The sequence below is a fragment of the Equus quagga genome, chromosome 10 (assembly GCF_021613505.1).
Source record: "Equus quagga isolate Etosha38 chromosome 10, UCLA_HA_Equagga_1.0, whole genome shotgun sequence".
Classification (NCBI taxonomy): domain Eukaryota; kingdom Metazoa; phylum Chordata; class Mammalia; order Perissodactyla; family Equidae; genus Equus; species Equus quagga.
Window position 1 is genome coordinate 51604343 of NC_060276.1, and position 17058 is coordinate 51621400.

The window sequence follows — 17058 nt, forward strand, 5'->3', positions numbered from 1 at the left end:
TTTGTTTAATCTTCTCCTGTTATTCTGTCTCATGTGAATTTAATTCATTCTCCAGCCAGAAGAACACAGAGGGGGTAGAGTAACTGTCTTCCTCTCCTACAATAGTAAGGAAGAAAAATACTCTACTCCAGCACCCTCAGGCCTTCCAAGTAGAGGAAGAGAAATACCAATTTTCAGCCCCATCTAGACTTTCTGTCTCACATAAGAAATGGAACAAAATCTGAGAAGCACTCATGAAGGTCACAGTCTTGATCACAGGCTCACTTTAGAAGACTGAGACAAATAATAGGATAATAGAATACTACCCTTCCTCCTACACTTTAGCACAACATAAATAGGGCTCCTGTAAAATAGCAGGGAATTACAACCGAAACAACTGCAAGTTTTACACCTTATTTAAGAAAACTTTTCTAGGGAACCCCAAAGACAACAGGGGGGACAAAAACAGGGACACCAGAAGAAATTTTAACATCTTACACCTAGAGCTAGAGCAAACACTAAACACAGCCTAACTCCAGCAAAATAAATGCAAAACCTCACATTAAAGACCAGTTTACCTCAGTTCCTTTCATGTCATGTCCAGCTTTCAGTACAAAATTAAAGGCATACTAAAAGACAAAATAAAAACTAAAACCAAACTATTTGAAGAGGTAGAACAAGTATCAGAATCAGACTTAGATATGGTAGACATGTTGGAATTATCAGACTGGGAATTTAAAATAACTATGACTAACTTGTGAAGGGCTGTAATGGAAAAAGTGGATTACACAAAAGAACAGATGGCTAATGTAAGTATAGAGATAAAAACTCTAAGAAAGAATCGAAAAAGAAATGCTATAAATCAAAAACTGTAACAGAAATGAAAAATCCCCTTTATGGGCTCCTCAATAAATTGAACACGGCCTATAAATGAATCAATGAGCTGGAAGATATGTCCATAGATACTTCTCAAATTGAAGAGGAAAAAGAAAAAAAAATGAAAAAATAGAATGAGCTAAGAACTATGAAATAAGTAAAAAAGGCATAACATACATTAAGGGGAATACCAGAAGGAGAAGAAAGAGACTAAGGAACAGAAGAAATATTTGAAGTAATAATTGCTAGGAATTTTCCATAATTAATGACAGACCCCAAATCACAGATCCTGGCGGCTCAGAGAAGAACAAGAAGTACAAGAACCAAAAGTCTACACCTAGGTGGGTACTTAAAGTGCAGAAACTCAAAGATAAAGAGAAATCCATGGAGGAAGTCAGGTCCAGGGGGAACACTTACAAAAAGAGGAGCAAGAGTAAGAATTACATCAGACTCCTGTTCAGAAAATATGTAATTTAGAAAAGAATTAAGTAAAATATTTAAAGTGTTGAAAGAAAAAAATTACCAACCGATGATTCTATATTGAGCAAAATTATCATTCAAAAGTGAAGAAGTAGACTTTCTCAGACAAACAATAATTTAGAGAATTTATCACCAGTAGACTTGTCTTACAAGATACGTTGTAATAAGTTCTTCATAGAAAAAGAAAATGTTACAGGTGAGAAACTCAGATCTACATAAAGAAAGAAAGAGATTTCAAAAATAAATAAATGAACGTAAAATAAAAATCTCTTATTTTTCCTATTCTTAACTGATACAATGATAAAAATTTGTTCAAAATAATAATAGCAGCAGTGTATTTGGTGATTATAGCTTGTGGAGAAATAAAATGTACAAGTAGTGCTATGAGGGATAGGAGGGAGAAATTGAGAATACTCTGTTATAAGGTAGCTGTTCTACCAGAGAGGTGGTATTGTGTTATTTGAAGGTGTACTTAAATGAGTAGTAAATATATATTGCAAACTCTAGGGAAACATCTGAAATATTTTTTAAAAAACTGTAATTAATATATTAAGAGATGAGATAAAATGGAATTGTATAAAATGCTTGATGAAGACCAGAGAAGGCAGGAAAAATTGAAAGACGAAAAAAGAGCACAAAGATCAAATAGAGCACAGTTACATAGTACACTGGAAACCATAACATTGAGGAAAGAAATTGAAGAAGACACAAATAAATAGAAAGATATTCCATGCTCATGGATCAGAAAAATTAATATCATTAGAATGTCCATACTACTCAAAGTAATCTACAAATTCAATGTAATTCCTATCAAAATTCCAATGGCATTTGTCACAAAAATAGAACGAAGAATCCTAAAATTTGTATGGAACCACAAAAGACCCTGAATAGCCAAGGAAACACTGAGGAAAAAACAGCAAAGCTGAAGGCACCATGTTACCTGTTTTCAAACTACACTACAAAGCTATAGCAATCAAAGCAGTATGTTATTGGCATAAAAATAGTCATATAGATCGATGGAATGGAATACAGAGTCCAGATATAAACCCACGCGTTTATGGTCAACTAATGTATGACAAAAGAGCTGAGAATATGCAATGGGGAAAAGACAGTCACTTCAATAAATGGTGTTGGGAAAACTGAACAGCCACATGCGAAAGAATGAAATCGGACCACTATCTTACATCATATGCCAAGATTAACTTAAATGGATTAAAGACTTGAACATTAAGACCTGAAAGCATAAAACTCCCAGAAGAAAACAGGTAATAAGCTCCTTGACGTCGGTCTTGGCAATAATTTTTTTGGATTTGACACCAAAAGCAAAGACAACAAAACCAAAAATAACCAAATGCAACTACATGAAACTAAAAACCTTCTGCACAGTGAAGAAAACCATCGATGAAACAAAAAGCAACATACTGATTGGGAGAAGATATTTGCAACTGATTTATCTGATAAGGGGTTAATATTCCAAATGTATAAAGAACTCATACAACACAATATCAAAAAGCAAACAATCTGGTTAATAAATGGGCAGAAGACTTGAATAGACATTTTTCCAAAGAAGACATACAGATGCCAAACAGGTACAGGAAAAGGTGCTCAACATCACTAATCATCAGGGAAATGCAAATCAAAACCACAATGACATATCACCTCACACCTGTTAGAATGGCTATGATCAAAAAGGCAAGCTCTGGTGAGGATGTGGAGTAAAGGAAAAACTTGTGCACTGTTGGTGAGAGTTTAAATTGGTGCAGCCACCATAGAAAACAGTATGGTGGTTCCTCATAAAATTAAAAATAGAACTAGTGTATGATCCAGCAATTCTAATTTTGGGTATTTATCTGAAGGAATCTAAAACACTAACTCAGAAGGATATCTGCACTCCATGTTCATCACAGCATTATTTACAATAGCCAAGACATGGAAGCAACTTAAGTGCCCATTGATGGATGAAAGGATAAACGAAAGGTGCTATATATATAATGGACTATTATTCAGCCATAAAAAAGAAGGAGATCTTGTCATTTGTGATAACATAGATGGACTTTGAGGGCGTTATGCTAAATGAAATAAATCAGACAGAAAAAGACAAATGCCATAAGATCCCACTTTTATGTGGAATATTTAAAAAGAACTAAATAAACAAAAAATGAACACAGAGATACAGAGAACAGATGAGTGGTTGCTCAAGGTGGCAGCGAGGGAATGGGTGAAGGTGGTCAAAAGGTATAAACTTCCAGTTATAAAATAAGAAAGCACAAAATAACAGACAGTGTGGTACTATCATAAGGAGGGTATATAGATCAACCGAACTGAATTGAGATGCCAGAAATAAACCCTTGCACTTAGAGTCAATTGATTTTCACACATGTGCTAAGCTAATTCAATAGAAAAACAGTAGTCTCTTTTGAAAATGGTGTTGAAACAACTGTATATCTACATGCAAAAGAATGAAATTGGGTCACTTCCCCATAAAAATTTCTATACAAAAAAATTAACTTGAAATGGATTATAAACCAAATTTAAGAGTTTAAATTACAGAATTTCCAAAAAAAAAAAGGTGTCAATCTTGGCTTAGGTGATGCTTTCTTAGTTACAAAACCAAAGCACAACACGCAAGAAAACACAGATACATAGGACCACACCAAAATGACAAATTTTGTGTTTAAAAAGGACAGCATCATGAAAGTGAAATAACAACCCATAGCATAAGAAAAAAATAATTTTAAATTGTATACTTAATAAGGGACTGACACACAGAATATAAAATGAACTCTTTCAACTCATCATTAAAAAGACAAACAAGTAAACTCTTAAAATGGGCAAAAAATTTGAATGGACATTTCTCCAAAGAAGATATTCAAATGCTCAAACATGTTAAGATGCTCAACATCATTTTTATTGAGGAAATGCAAATCTAAAGTACAATGAGTTATCACTTTACACACATGTACTGAGTGAAGAAATTTGTACTTTCTTTCATTACTACGGGGATTTTAAAATGGCGAAGCCACTTTGAAAAACAGTTTGGTAGTTCCTCGAAATGTTAAATATAGAGTTACCATATGACACAGAATTTCCAATCATAAGTACATAAACAAGAGGAATGAAAGCATATTTCATGTCTGCATCAAAGCTTGAATACATATGTTCAGAGCAGTAATTTTCATGGTTGCCTCAAACTGGAAACAACTCTGTGATGGTTAATTTTATGTGAGAATTTTACACAGCTATGGTGCCCAGTTGTTTGTTCAAACAATAGTCTAAATGTTACTGTGAAGGTATTATCTAGATGTGACTAATATTTAAATCAGAAAACTTTGAATAAAGCAGATCATCTCTCCATAATGTCATTGGGCCTCATCAAATCATTTGGATATCATAAAAGAAAAGACTGAGGTCCCCTAAGGAAGAAGGAATTCTGTCTCCAGACTGACTTTGGACTCAAAACTGCAATAGCAACTCTTGCAGAATTTCCAGCCTACTGGCCTTCCTTAGGGATTTCGGACTTACAAGCTCTCACAACTGTGTGAACCAATTTCCTTAAAATCTCTCTTTCACTTTCTTGGTTCTGTTTCTCTGGAGAACCATGACTAATGACTGATACAGATTTTGGTACTGAGAGTGGTTCCCAAAGAATAAAATATTATGGATGAGTTTTTCTGAATTGGTTCTTGGGTTTCTGGACTTGGTTTTCTAATCTTACTGTATTTAAAAGCACTAAGAACTCTTTTTCCAATAGTAAAGACCACAATGATAGTTCACGGCATGATTGATGTGACAACAGAGATACACAAAATATCATTATTGGATACCACTTATCAAATACTGACAAGAGGCAAGGTTCTGGTTGACCATGTATTTGGTAACTCAGAACATTTTTGTCCAACTAATGAGTATAACACGATTGGCTGGTTGCTCCTAACTGAGCTGGAGAAAGTCAGGAAAGGAAAGGGTAAGCTGAAGGATTTGAGTTCCCAACTGAAGCATGGCATACATTACCTGAAAGTTTCTGCAATAAAACCTTCAGAATCTAGTTCTGAAATAAATCTTACCTCCTGTAACTGAAGTTCTGAGATTGTTGAAAAGCAAACCCAGAATTTCATCCTGCAAGTGGCTGACTTTAAGCACAAATTGAATTCTTAAGCTTGCAGGATGTCTGCTGTTAAAGTGGGTCCCAAAACCAATTCTGTAGTTATTTTCCCAGTTTGTTAATGCATAATAGGAATATCCATACTCAGCAATTGATGGTTCCCTACTCTGTGGAATGAGGGCTATTGTGGTGGGCAAGTCCAAGTGGAAGCCACTAGAACTGCCTTTACCTATGAAAATAGTAAACCTAAAGCAATGCTGCATTTCTAGAAGGATTACAGAAATTAGTTCCACCCTTGTGAACTTGAAAGATCCAGTGGTGGTGATTCCCACCATATCTCCATTCAACTTGCCTATTTGGTCTGTGCCGAAAACAGATGGACCTTGGGGAATGACAGTGGATTATCGTAAACTTAACCAGGTGGTGACTCCAATTGCAGCTGCTGTACCAGATGTGATTTTATTTTTTAAGCAAATTGACACATCCCCTCATACCTGATATGCAGCTATTGATCGTGCAAAGGCTTTCTCTCCATACTTGTTAGTGATTACCGGAAGCAGCTTCCCTTCAGTTGGGAAGACCAGAAATACAACTTTACTGTTCTACCTCTGAGGTGTATTGACTCTCCAGCTCTATATTATATTTTGAACTTGATTGCTGTTCCCTTCTACAAGGTATTACATTGATCCAGTACATTGGTGACTTTATGCTGACCGGACCTAGTGAGCAAGAAGTATCAACCGCTCTAGACTTAGTGGAAAGAAATTTGCATGTCAGCAGATAGGAAATAAACCCAACAAAAATTCAGGGGTTTCTACCTCAATGAAATTTCTAGGAATTTTGTGGTGTGGGGAATGTCATGCTATCTTCTCTAGGGTGAAAGATAAGTTGTTGTACAAGAACCCTTCTACAATCAAAAGAGAGATATGATGCCTAGTAGGCCTCTTTGGATTTTGGAGGCAACATATTTCTCATTTGGGTGTGTTACTCTGGCCCATTTATCGAGTGACAAAAACTACTAGTTTTGAGTGAGTCCAAGAACAAGAAAAGGCTCTGTAACAGATCCAGGCTGCTGTGCAAGCTGCTCTGACTCTTGGGCCATATGATCGAGCAGATCCAATGGTGCTCAGTCAGTAGAAGGTGAGATGCTGTTTGGAGACTTTGGCAGGCCCCTACAGGTGAATCATAGTGTAGACACAAGATTTTGATTCCTGCCTTCCTTTGTAGATAACTACTCTCCTTTTGAGAAACAGCTTTTGGCTTGCTACTGGGCCTTAGTAGAGATTGAATGGTTAACCATGGACCAAGTTACCATGTGTTCTGAGCTGCCCATCGTAAACTGGACGTTCTGACCCAACAAATCGTAAAGCTGGGTGTACTCAACAGCACTCCTTCATCAAATGAAAGTGGTATATACAAAACCAGGCACATAAACACCCCAAAGAAGCAGTAAGTTATGTGAAGTAGTGGCCCAAATGTCCGTGGTTCCCACTTCTCCAACATTACCTTCTCCCTTCCAGCCTGCAGCTGTGGCTTCATGAAGAGCTCCCAAATATCACCTGACAGAAGAAAACCTGGGACTGGTTTACAAATGATTCTGCATGATATGCAGGTGCCACCCGAACGTGGACAGCTGCACCACTACAGTCTTTCTCTGGGCCATTCCCAAAGGAAACTGGTAAAGTGAAATCTTTCCAGTGGGCAGAATTTTGAGCAGTGCACCTGGGTGTTCATTTTGCTTAGAAGGAAAAATGGCCAGCTGTGCAATTCTATACTGATTTGTAGGCTGTGGCAAATAGTTTGGTTGAAAGGTCTGGGACTTGGAAGGGACCCGATTAGAAAATTTGTACGAAGGAGATCTGGGGAAACAGTATATGAATAGATCTCTATGAATAGGTGAAAAACATGAAGATATTTATGTCCCGTGTGAATGCTCACCAAAGAGTGATCTCAGTAGAGGAGAATTTCAATAATCAAGTGGATAGGATGAGACATTCTGTAGATACGTCAGCCTCTTTTCCCAGCCAATCTGGTCATAGCCCAATGGGCTCATGAACAAAGTGACCATGGTGGCAGTGTTGGAGGTTATGCAAGGGCTCACCAACACGGACTTCTACTCACCAAGGCTGACCTGGGTACAGCCATTGCTGACTGCCCCTTCTGGCAACAGCAGAGACCAGCACTGACTTCTCCACGTGGCACCATTCCCCCGGGAGATCAATCAGCTACCTGGTGGCAGGTTGATTGTATTGGACTGCTTCCATTATGGAAGAGACAGTGTTTTCTTTTAACTGGATTAGATACTTACACTGGATACGAATTTGCCTTTCCTGCATGCAATTTGTTGGTCAAAACTACCATCCCTGGGCTTACAGAATGCCTTATGTACTATCATGGCATTCTACATAGCATTGCTTCTGATCAAGGGACTCACGTCACAGCAAATGAAGAGACAATGGTTCCAAGCTTATGGAATTCACTGCTCTTATTATATTTTCTACCATTCTGAAGTAGCCAGCTTGATAGAACAATGGAATGGCCTTAAAGATTCAGTTACAGCACCAGCTATGTGGCAACACTTTGCAGGGTTGGGGCACGTTTCCTCAGGATGACTATATGCTCTGAATCACCATTTAATGTATAGTCCTGTCTCTCCCATAGCCAGGATTAACGGGTCTAAGAATCACGGGGTTTAAATGGGACTAGTACCACTCACTATTACCCCTACTGATCCTCTAGTCATCACCAAACTGCTTTATTTTTTTTTTTGTTTTGTCATAAGAGAAAATGAATGACATATTAGTAAATGTACATTCTCTTTTATAGATAAATGTTTCCAATTTATTTTGATACCAGAATCACTGTACAATTTATTCAATTATAGGTATATTGACCACCACTGCATTGATTTTTATAAATAGTATTTTAATTTTTATAATATCCAGAAATAGATCTTAGTTTTCATAGTATTGGTTAGGCAAAATGCTGAAATTCTATGCAGCTGAATATTGTCTCCATTAACCAATAATGAATTATTGAAATTTACAAATTTTATCATATGATTTGACCTGGGACAAAAGAGCTAAGAGCTACTTATGACACAGGCATCTTTTACACATAAATATGTTCTCTTTTTTCTCTAGTTTTTATTTGTTACAAATAAAGCTACTGTGAATATTCTTGTACAAGTCTCTGTATGGGCATATGCTTTCATTTCTCTTCTGTAAATATCTGAGAGTGGAGTGACGGGGTTATATGGTAGATATATGTTTAAAATATTAAATATGCATATTTAAAATAATTTTGAATTTACAAAAGAGTTGAAAATATAGTACAGAAAGTTCTTATAAACTCTGCCTGCATTTCTCTAATATTAATACTTTACATAATCATGGTAGATTTATCAAAACTTTGAAGTTAATATTGGTATATTAGGTATATTATTAACTAAATTACAGCTATTATTCAGATTTCTTCAGTTTTTTTTCCTATTAATGTCCTTTTTCTGGTCCAAGATTCAATCCAGGACACCACATTACGTTTAGTTATCATGTCTATTCTTTTTAAATACAATAATGTCAATGAAATTCCTGAAGTTTAGGTTATATAATTCCCTTCTGGCTTAAGGAGAAACAAAAGAGTCATGAAATTGAAACCTGCACTTTAGCATGTGGTGTTTAACCCTTCTGAGTAAGTCTGAAATCATACCAGATTGGCAGAACTCAGGATGTTCCCCTGTCTCCAGAAAAAGTGATTAACTAGCTTATGTCTTGCTATAAATTCTGTCTTACACTTGTCAAGTGCATTATTGGCTGAAGGTAACAAATTATGTATGAATAGATAGTCAAGATGTTCACCCACATGCCTGGCATTTAAACAAGTCACAAGACAAAAGGAGCTAGAGGATAATGCAAGAGAAATGGTAGGGTAATGCTGGGGCATTAGTTCACGAGAGAAATCTATTTCTGAAAGTTATTCCTGCGTTGCTTATTCAACAAAGTTTGGGCTAATTAACTACATAGCAGAGGGAGAAATTGGAAAACATTTTTATTTATATATTTAATATAAATATGTATAATCCTTACTATGTGCCAGGCAATGTTTAAAACAAATCACTATTAGCAACTCATTTAATTTCCACAATAATCCTGTGAAGTAGGCATTACTATCATTTTTACCTGAAAATAAGATACAGACAGGTAAGCATCTTGCCTAAACTCTCAAAACTATAAGTGGCCAAGACAGAATTTTGACATGATAATCTGATTTCAATCCATGTCTCTTAAACAATACACTCTGCTTTTTCTCTAAAAGTATAGTAATCACAAATACAGAAAGTAGATAAATGTTCCTAGTTTTACTATGTACCAAATACTATCTTAGCATTTTACGTGTATTATTGCATTTAATGCTCACAATCCATCTTATGAGATAGGCACTATTATTTCTATTTTACAGTTAAGAAAACTAGGGCAGGTGGTTCAGTACCAGCCTAATAGCACAGAGTAATATGTGACAGAGCTGGGATTTGATCTCAGGAAATTTAACTCTACAGCCTGACCTCTTAACTGCCGTATTAGTGGTTAAGAACACGGACTTTAGAGATAGAGCTTACATTATAGATTTGAGAGGCAGAAATGGCACAGTGATTAAGAACTCTTGCCCAGTTAAGTTGATTTACAGATTGTATCCTCTAGTTTTACCTAAATTTTGTGCACAAAATGCACAAATGTATTAAAAATCCTGCAAAAAAACTGAGAATAATCATGTAAGCATGAGTGACAAGTCTAAGATATGACGCTTTATTCCTAGTGAAAACTTTTCACCAGCCACATTAAAAGGTTTTTAAAACAGACAACCTAGTCTGATTTTATAAGAAATTAGCCAAAATATTGAACTCTTCAAGAAGACTATTTAATAAAATGTCCACAGCCTAATATTATTTGGCACCTCTAGGCAATTTATGGTAAATATATGGAGCTATCACTATTCATAAGACATTTGAAGACTAATTTCTATAATATTCACATAAACTGCCGGGCTATTTTCAATGATATTTAAAACTTGGAATACTGAGGATCAAGTGCTTTACAAATTGAACTATATGATAAATAGTTACAAACTTCTTTTGAGGTTTCTCTCTATGAACAAAGGATAGAAAGTCTATGGACCATTATAGAAATACGTGTTCTTCTTGCGTTTGTACAAATGGCTGAAATAATTTATGGAAAAAGTTATGGTTACAACTAAAATGCATTCCTTTTCAGCAAATATTCTTGGAAGACGTATAGAAAATATTGCTGAAGATCCATAGATAAAAGGACTTTAAAAATCGTGTAGTTTAAGTGGGCTTTTACACATTTTATGAAAGTAAATATGTTTTTAACATGTTTCAAATAATAGTTACTGGATTTTGTTTAAATAAAGTTTACAAAGACTACTTTTCCATGGAAAAAAAAAAACCAAACCAACAGATGTATCTGAGAAAGCACATTCTCACCAGGAATGATGTCTTTAATGAAAACAATGTTTAATGGGGAAATTTTGTAAATGTAAACATTGAAAGAAGAACTGTTTTACATAGAATAAAAGAAGGATTCCAGGCTAATTTTACAGAAGTAGCAATACACATACAATTACAAAGAAATCGAAGCAAAAATTCTTCAAGGTGCTACAGGATTTTATCAATGTTATTCATTTCATAAAACAAGAACTTTAAAATATAATACAGTCACCCAATACCTTATTATGAGTTGAAGTATTAGCATAAAAATCTACTGTACATGATTTTGCTGGTTATTTTTTGGCAAGGAATTAAATTACTAGATGAGTTATGCATCTTTCTTTCACAAAAAGATAAGTGCTCAAAATTTGCTAACTTTTCTGTGATGAAAAATGGCTGTTTAACTCTTTAATAGATTTTTTTTTGAGGAAGATTAGCCCTGAGCTAACATCTGCTGCCAATTCTCCTCTTTCTGCTGAGGAAGACTGGCCCTGAGCTAACATCAGTGCCCATCCCCCTCTACTTTATATGTGGGACGCCTACCACAGCATGGCTTGACAAGTGGTGCCATGGCCGCATCCAGGATCTGAACCGGCGAACCCCAGGATGATGAAGTGGAACATGTGCACTTAACCACTGTGCCACTGGGCCAGCCCCTAACTCTTTAATAGATTTTATAAAAATAATAAATGCACAATTTATTTTTTAATGTAGCTATTTCAAACTTTTTGTTCTCAAGACTTCTTTACAATTTTAAAAGTTATTGAGGACCCCAAAGAGTTTTGCTTCATGTGGATTATATCCACCAGTAATTATTGTATTAGGAATTCAAACTGAGAAGTTAAAAAAAAATTTATATTTTAATTCAGTTAAAATACCAAAAATAACCCACTGCATGTCAAGATGAGTAACATTTTTTATTTTCCAAAAAAATACTGATGAGTGTTAATTGTTTTGTATTTTGCAAATTTCCCTAAAGGTTAGCTTAATAAAAGGCAGCTGAATTCTCATTCCGCACTCAATCTGTTGTGATATTTTGTTTTGTTTGAGGCATATGAAGGAAATCTGACCTCACTAAGATATGTAATTGAAAAGGGGAAGAAATTTTAATATATTCAGATAACTGTGGATATTCTTTGAAAAATACACCAAAAAATATACAAGTGGTGGTTTCCTAAATGTTAGTTGCAATATGCAATCTGAAACGACATCAGTGAACTTTTCGCACTGTTACATTAAAATCCATTTGTCTACCTTAACTTTGAATGTATCTTTTTTACCTAGGCAAGCATTGCCTAGCATTAGCCAATTGAAAAATATAGATGAGTGAATTATACAGAATTTCCAAATACTGAAACCTTATATTATAGTACATACAATATAAATATAAATATGTAAATATATAAACAAAAATGTCTTATGTATTGGGAACCTGTCAAGTTCACAGTGGTGAATAGAAGCTCACATTAGCAGATGCAAGTTTTCCGTCATCCTGATTTTCTCTTTAAAGCTTGGCTTGGCAAAACACTATTCTTGAAGTGACAGGCGCACTTAGTTAATTTATGAGATAATGTTTGCTAAATATCCAGGTATCAATAACCATACTTTGTCAATCAGTTACTCTTACCAGTAAAAATGGAGTTCCATGAAAGAAGAAGCCATCTCATAACTCAAACGATGCTACAAGTGGTTTGTCTTATGACACCCACGGTACTTTGGCACAAAGCAAGAGTGCTTTATATGTATGTTTCATTTGATCGAAAAGAATATGTGAACTTTGAATTTCATCAAAGGATGTGGACTCAGTGATTGACGTTTAAATAAAATTAAGCATTTTCGCTAAGAATATTTTTAAGTGAAACTGGCGTTTTTTCCTGGCTGCATGGAAGTGACGAATAAAAGGAATCCTCATGCAGTTTGCAGCTACAGCCTTGATTTGTGCTTGATTATACACCGGTGGTTGTTTTCGCACATGTTAAAGCAATTAAAAACGCAATGTATCATTATGAAAAGCATATATCATTATGAAAAGACTTTTGATCTTACAGATCCCCTGAAAGTGTCTCAGAGTCCTCCGGATGTCAGTGAACCAAATTTTGAGAATCTCTACGTTAATATACAGTTGAAACTTTAATAATGACTAAAGATGTAACTGACTTTTGAAAGAAACCCATGCTATAGAGAGATCATTCTGAAAGGGAATGTATGGATATATAATATCACATTGTTTTATTAGCTATTTTCCAAAAACAATGTTATATTTTTTTTACAAAATTGAATAATATTTTAAATTATATAAATATCTTCCTAAGAGTTTAAGTGAATTTTGCACTTGATTATTCAATATGGAAAAATAAAACAACTTTTGATTATCAATAAAAACTGACATAAAATCAAAGAAAAAAACAGATGATTTTAGAAAAGGAAAATCATGATAAAATAATCAGAGGCAATGAGTAACTTTTCCCCTTTGGATAAATGTGGTTTTGTTAGTTATACTTTCATTCATGATAGCCATTATACTTTCTAAAAATAAGCTGAATGATAATGCATATCTGTCTATTAGATGACATTTTATTAAAAGCAAACTATTTTTGAAACATTATTAAATAATGTAGAAGAGCGGCTGGCCCAGTAGCACGGCAGTTAAGTTCACACATTCCGCTTCGGCGGCCTGGGGTTTCCTGTTCGGATCCCAGGTGCGGACATGGCACCACTTGTCAAGCCATGCTGTGGCAGGTGCCCCACATATAAAGCAGAGGAAGATGGGCGCAGCTGTTAGCTCAGGACGTCTTCCTCAGCAAAAAAGAAGAGGATTGGCAGCAGATGTTAGCTCAGGGCTAATCTTCCTCAAAAATAAAAATACAGAATAAAGATGTTTTTGCATTTTATTTCATTAAGATATTTTTATTTCTGTGTTTTGAAACATGCATAAGTTCAGGGGCACATGCAATTATAACATATATGTATAATACATATGTATGTTTATAATACACACACACATACTGGAAATGTATGGTGAGTTTTTTTCACTTAAATATAAGAACTTGGGGGCCAGCCCCGTGGCCGAGTGCTAAGTTCGCAGGCCCTGCTTTGGAGACCCAGGGTTTCGCCAGTTTGGATCCTGGGCGCGGATATGGCACCGCTCTTCAGGCCATGTTGAGGCGGCGTCCCAGGTGCCACAACTAGAAGGACACACGACTGAAAATACACAACTATGTACCAGGGGGACTTGGGAGAAAAAGGAAAAATAAAATCTTTAAAAAAAAAAAGTAAGAACTTCTTCTTCTTTTAACAGACACGTTAGTCTCAGATGTTATGTGGAAGAAGAAATGTCCTTGAAAGGAAGGACTGCAAATTTGGAAAATAGATAAATAAAGAAATGACACTTTCAGATGTTCAAGACAAATAGAATTCGTATACAGAATATAAATATTGCCTCCAAAATAGCATTCTCAGTTTTTATGATGCTTAATTGTCTCGTCATTAGTAACACTTGACTTTTAAGAAATTACGGTTAAAAATGCAAATACGTTATCTAGATAAAGTAGCATAATAACTCCAAATCATTAGATATCAGAATAGGAGATCGGAATTCCTCTAGAGAATGGTGGAAAACGGCCGCCAGTCAGAAAAGTCGAGCAGCTCTCAAGAACATTTCCTGTTCCGATATTTCTCTATAGTCGATACTGCAGATGTTTTTCATTAGTATCCAAAGTGAAGTGAAAATGAGATACTACATTCATTGGATACAAAAACAAGTCCTGAATCCAGTTTTTATTTAAAGGAAAAATGGGTTTTGAGTATCACTTTGGCCTACGTTTTATAAAATCAATTCCTTTAAGACTTTCAGAATTTAAAGGCAAGTTATAAGACTTGCGGTAATTGCTTCTAACACTCAGGCTTGGTATGAAAAACCTGTGGGAGTTTAAAAGAATGAACGAGTCGGTGTAGAACAAGCACAATGTTAGATAGTAGATAGAAACGACACTACATGACATCATTGTGGCCAGAGGCCTGTTAAGTGAAAACAAAACCCTCCATTTCAAACTAGGGATAAACAATCACTTAATCCTCTAGCTGTTTCCAGAGAGATTGAACCAGTTCCTGAAACAGACCTGAGACAGCCAAATAACTCTGTCAGTTTTTCTGGAACATTGTATTTTTATGCCTTTGCAAAAGGCAAAGTAGACATAACACCTCATTTCGTCTTCCAGAACTGAGATACAATCAAGATTTTCCAAAATTTGTGTTGAAGTCCCTATCACCATTTGCCCAAAAGAGCAAAGTATCGTTTATTAGTCAACTTCATCTGTTAAATATTACTTAGGATCTTCTTATCTTTCCTCTTAGGATATCAAGCATTACATGACTCTAGATGATAAAATATGTAGCTACTTTGACAATTTATGTTGGTAAAATACAAAAACTTGGTCTCTGGGAGGTTAGATACTTTTGAAAGCTACTATATTAATCATTTTAAACTAAAAGGCATTTAAAGTAAAATACAATCACGTCGCTCTAAATATTTTCCTTCTGACATAAAACATTAAATGTAACTTCACAAAGCGCATAATTTTGATAATAAAATTACTGAAGTAACATAAAACAAAAATAAGTTATCAGATAACTTCTCTTTCTGGCACTATAGTGAACTAGATATTCTGAAGGAATGCCCTGCTTCAAAACAATCAAAACCTTCAGGAAATATAATTTGAATTGTATTGTTTGCCTCATAGGGAAGAAAGAAAAAACTCTCCATTCTCCTCACCTCCCTCCCCCAAAAAGACCCCAACAAATCAGTACACGTGCATAACATAGTCCGTGTGCTGGATTGTGTTGTCAACCCAGTTCAGCAAAAAGCTTACGGTTCTCAAAATCTCCTTGCCTATACGCTTATAGGTTAGAGTTGAACCAAAGGTAAACTTAAGTAATACTTGAAAAGCAGAAGCGAAGCAGTGGTCATTATTATAATAATATTATTGTTTCATATACAGTGATAGATACAGATATGACTAACGAGTCACAGCTTGCCCTTGTTCTCCTCTACTTTTACTCAGTTCATCTGTCCAACTTCTGGCTCTGATTACCAGCCACAACACCAGGCCCATCAAGAGCTATTTGGCTGTGGACCCACAGAGGCAGTAACTCTATAGACACACAGCTTCGTATAACAATGACAGTGATAATGATATCTAAACGAGAGTGAGGTGGAGTGAAATTCTGGACCAGAATAATATGTAGGTTCATAGAGGAGTGATGTAAGTATAAGTCTTAAATGCTATTGTAATTTCCAGGAAGACAGGGAAAATACTAACATTAGAATTAATTATACCTGGCACAATTTCACAGTAACCACTAAAAGAAAGGAATAGATTATAGAAGTGCAAAATCAGTAGAGGGGGAAAAATGATCTGAGACTAGTAACCTAAAACTTGAATCAATACTTTAAAAGCAAGGAAAAAGAAATAAGGAAAAATAGGAAGGACTGAAAATCCACATATAAGATGATGGAATCAAATCCAAATATATCAATACCCACAATAAACGCAAATAGGTAAATTTGCCATTTAAAATACACAAATTGAGATATTGAATTAAAAATAAGAAAAGAAATAACAAAAGAAGAAATATTCAAATAAAAAAGAAATTTAAACATATTTAAAGAGGCATGTATAAAACGTAAGGTCCCAGAAAGCTTAGAAGTCATAGTATGTGGCTTCCAGTTCAAACAAGATAGTATACTCATTTCTTTCTACTTCTCCCCACTAAGAACAAATATAAACCCTGGAAATAGCACAAAAGGCCACCCAGAGAGACCTCTAAAAGGCAGTAAGAGAAAGGCAAATTGATTTGGGTCCCCAGGACTTGAGAAACAGTATAGCAGCAGAGAGTTTTAAGTGCGTCCACCCACCCCACCCAAGAGAACAAGGTCAACTGTGCCCAGCATTTCCAAACCCCAAGCCTGGCAACAGAAGGCAGCCCAGATGGACTCATTTTTCTGGCAGGTCAAACAAAAGTCCCTCTGACAACTTCAGGTTAGCCCTGTAGCATTGACAAGAGAGCTCCATCAAGAGCCCTGTTATCCATAAGAAGCAAAGGGAATGCTCTCTTTCCC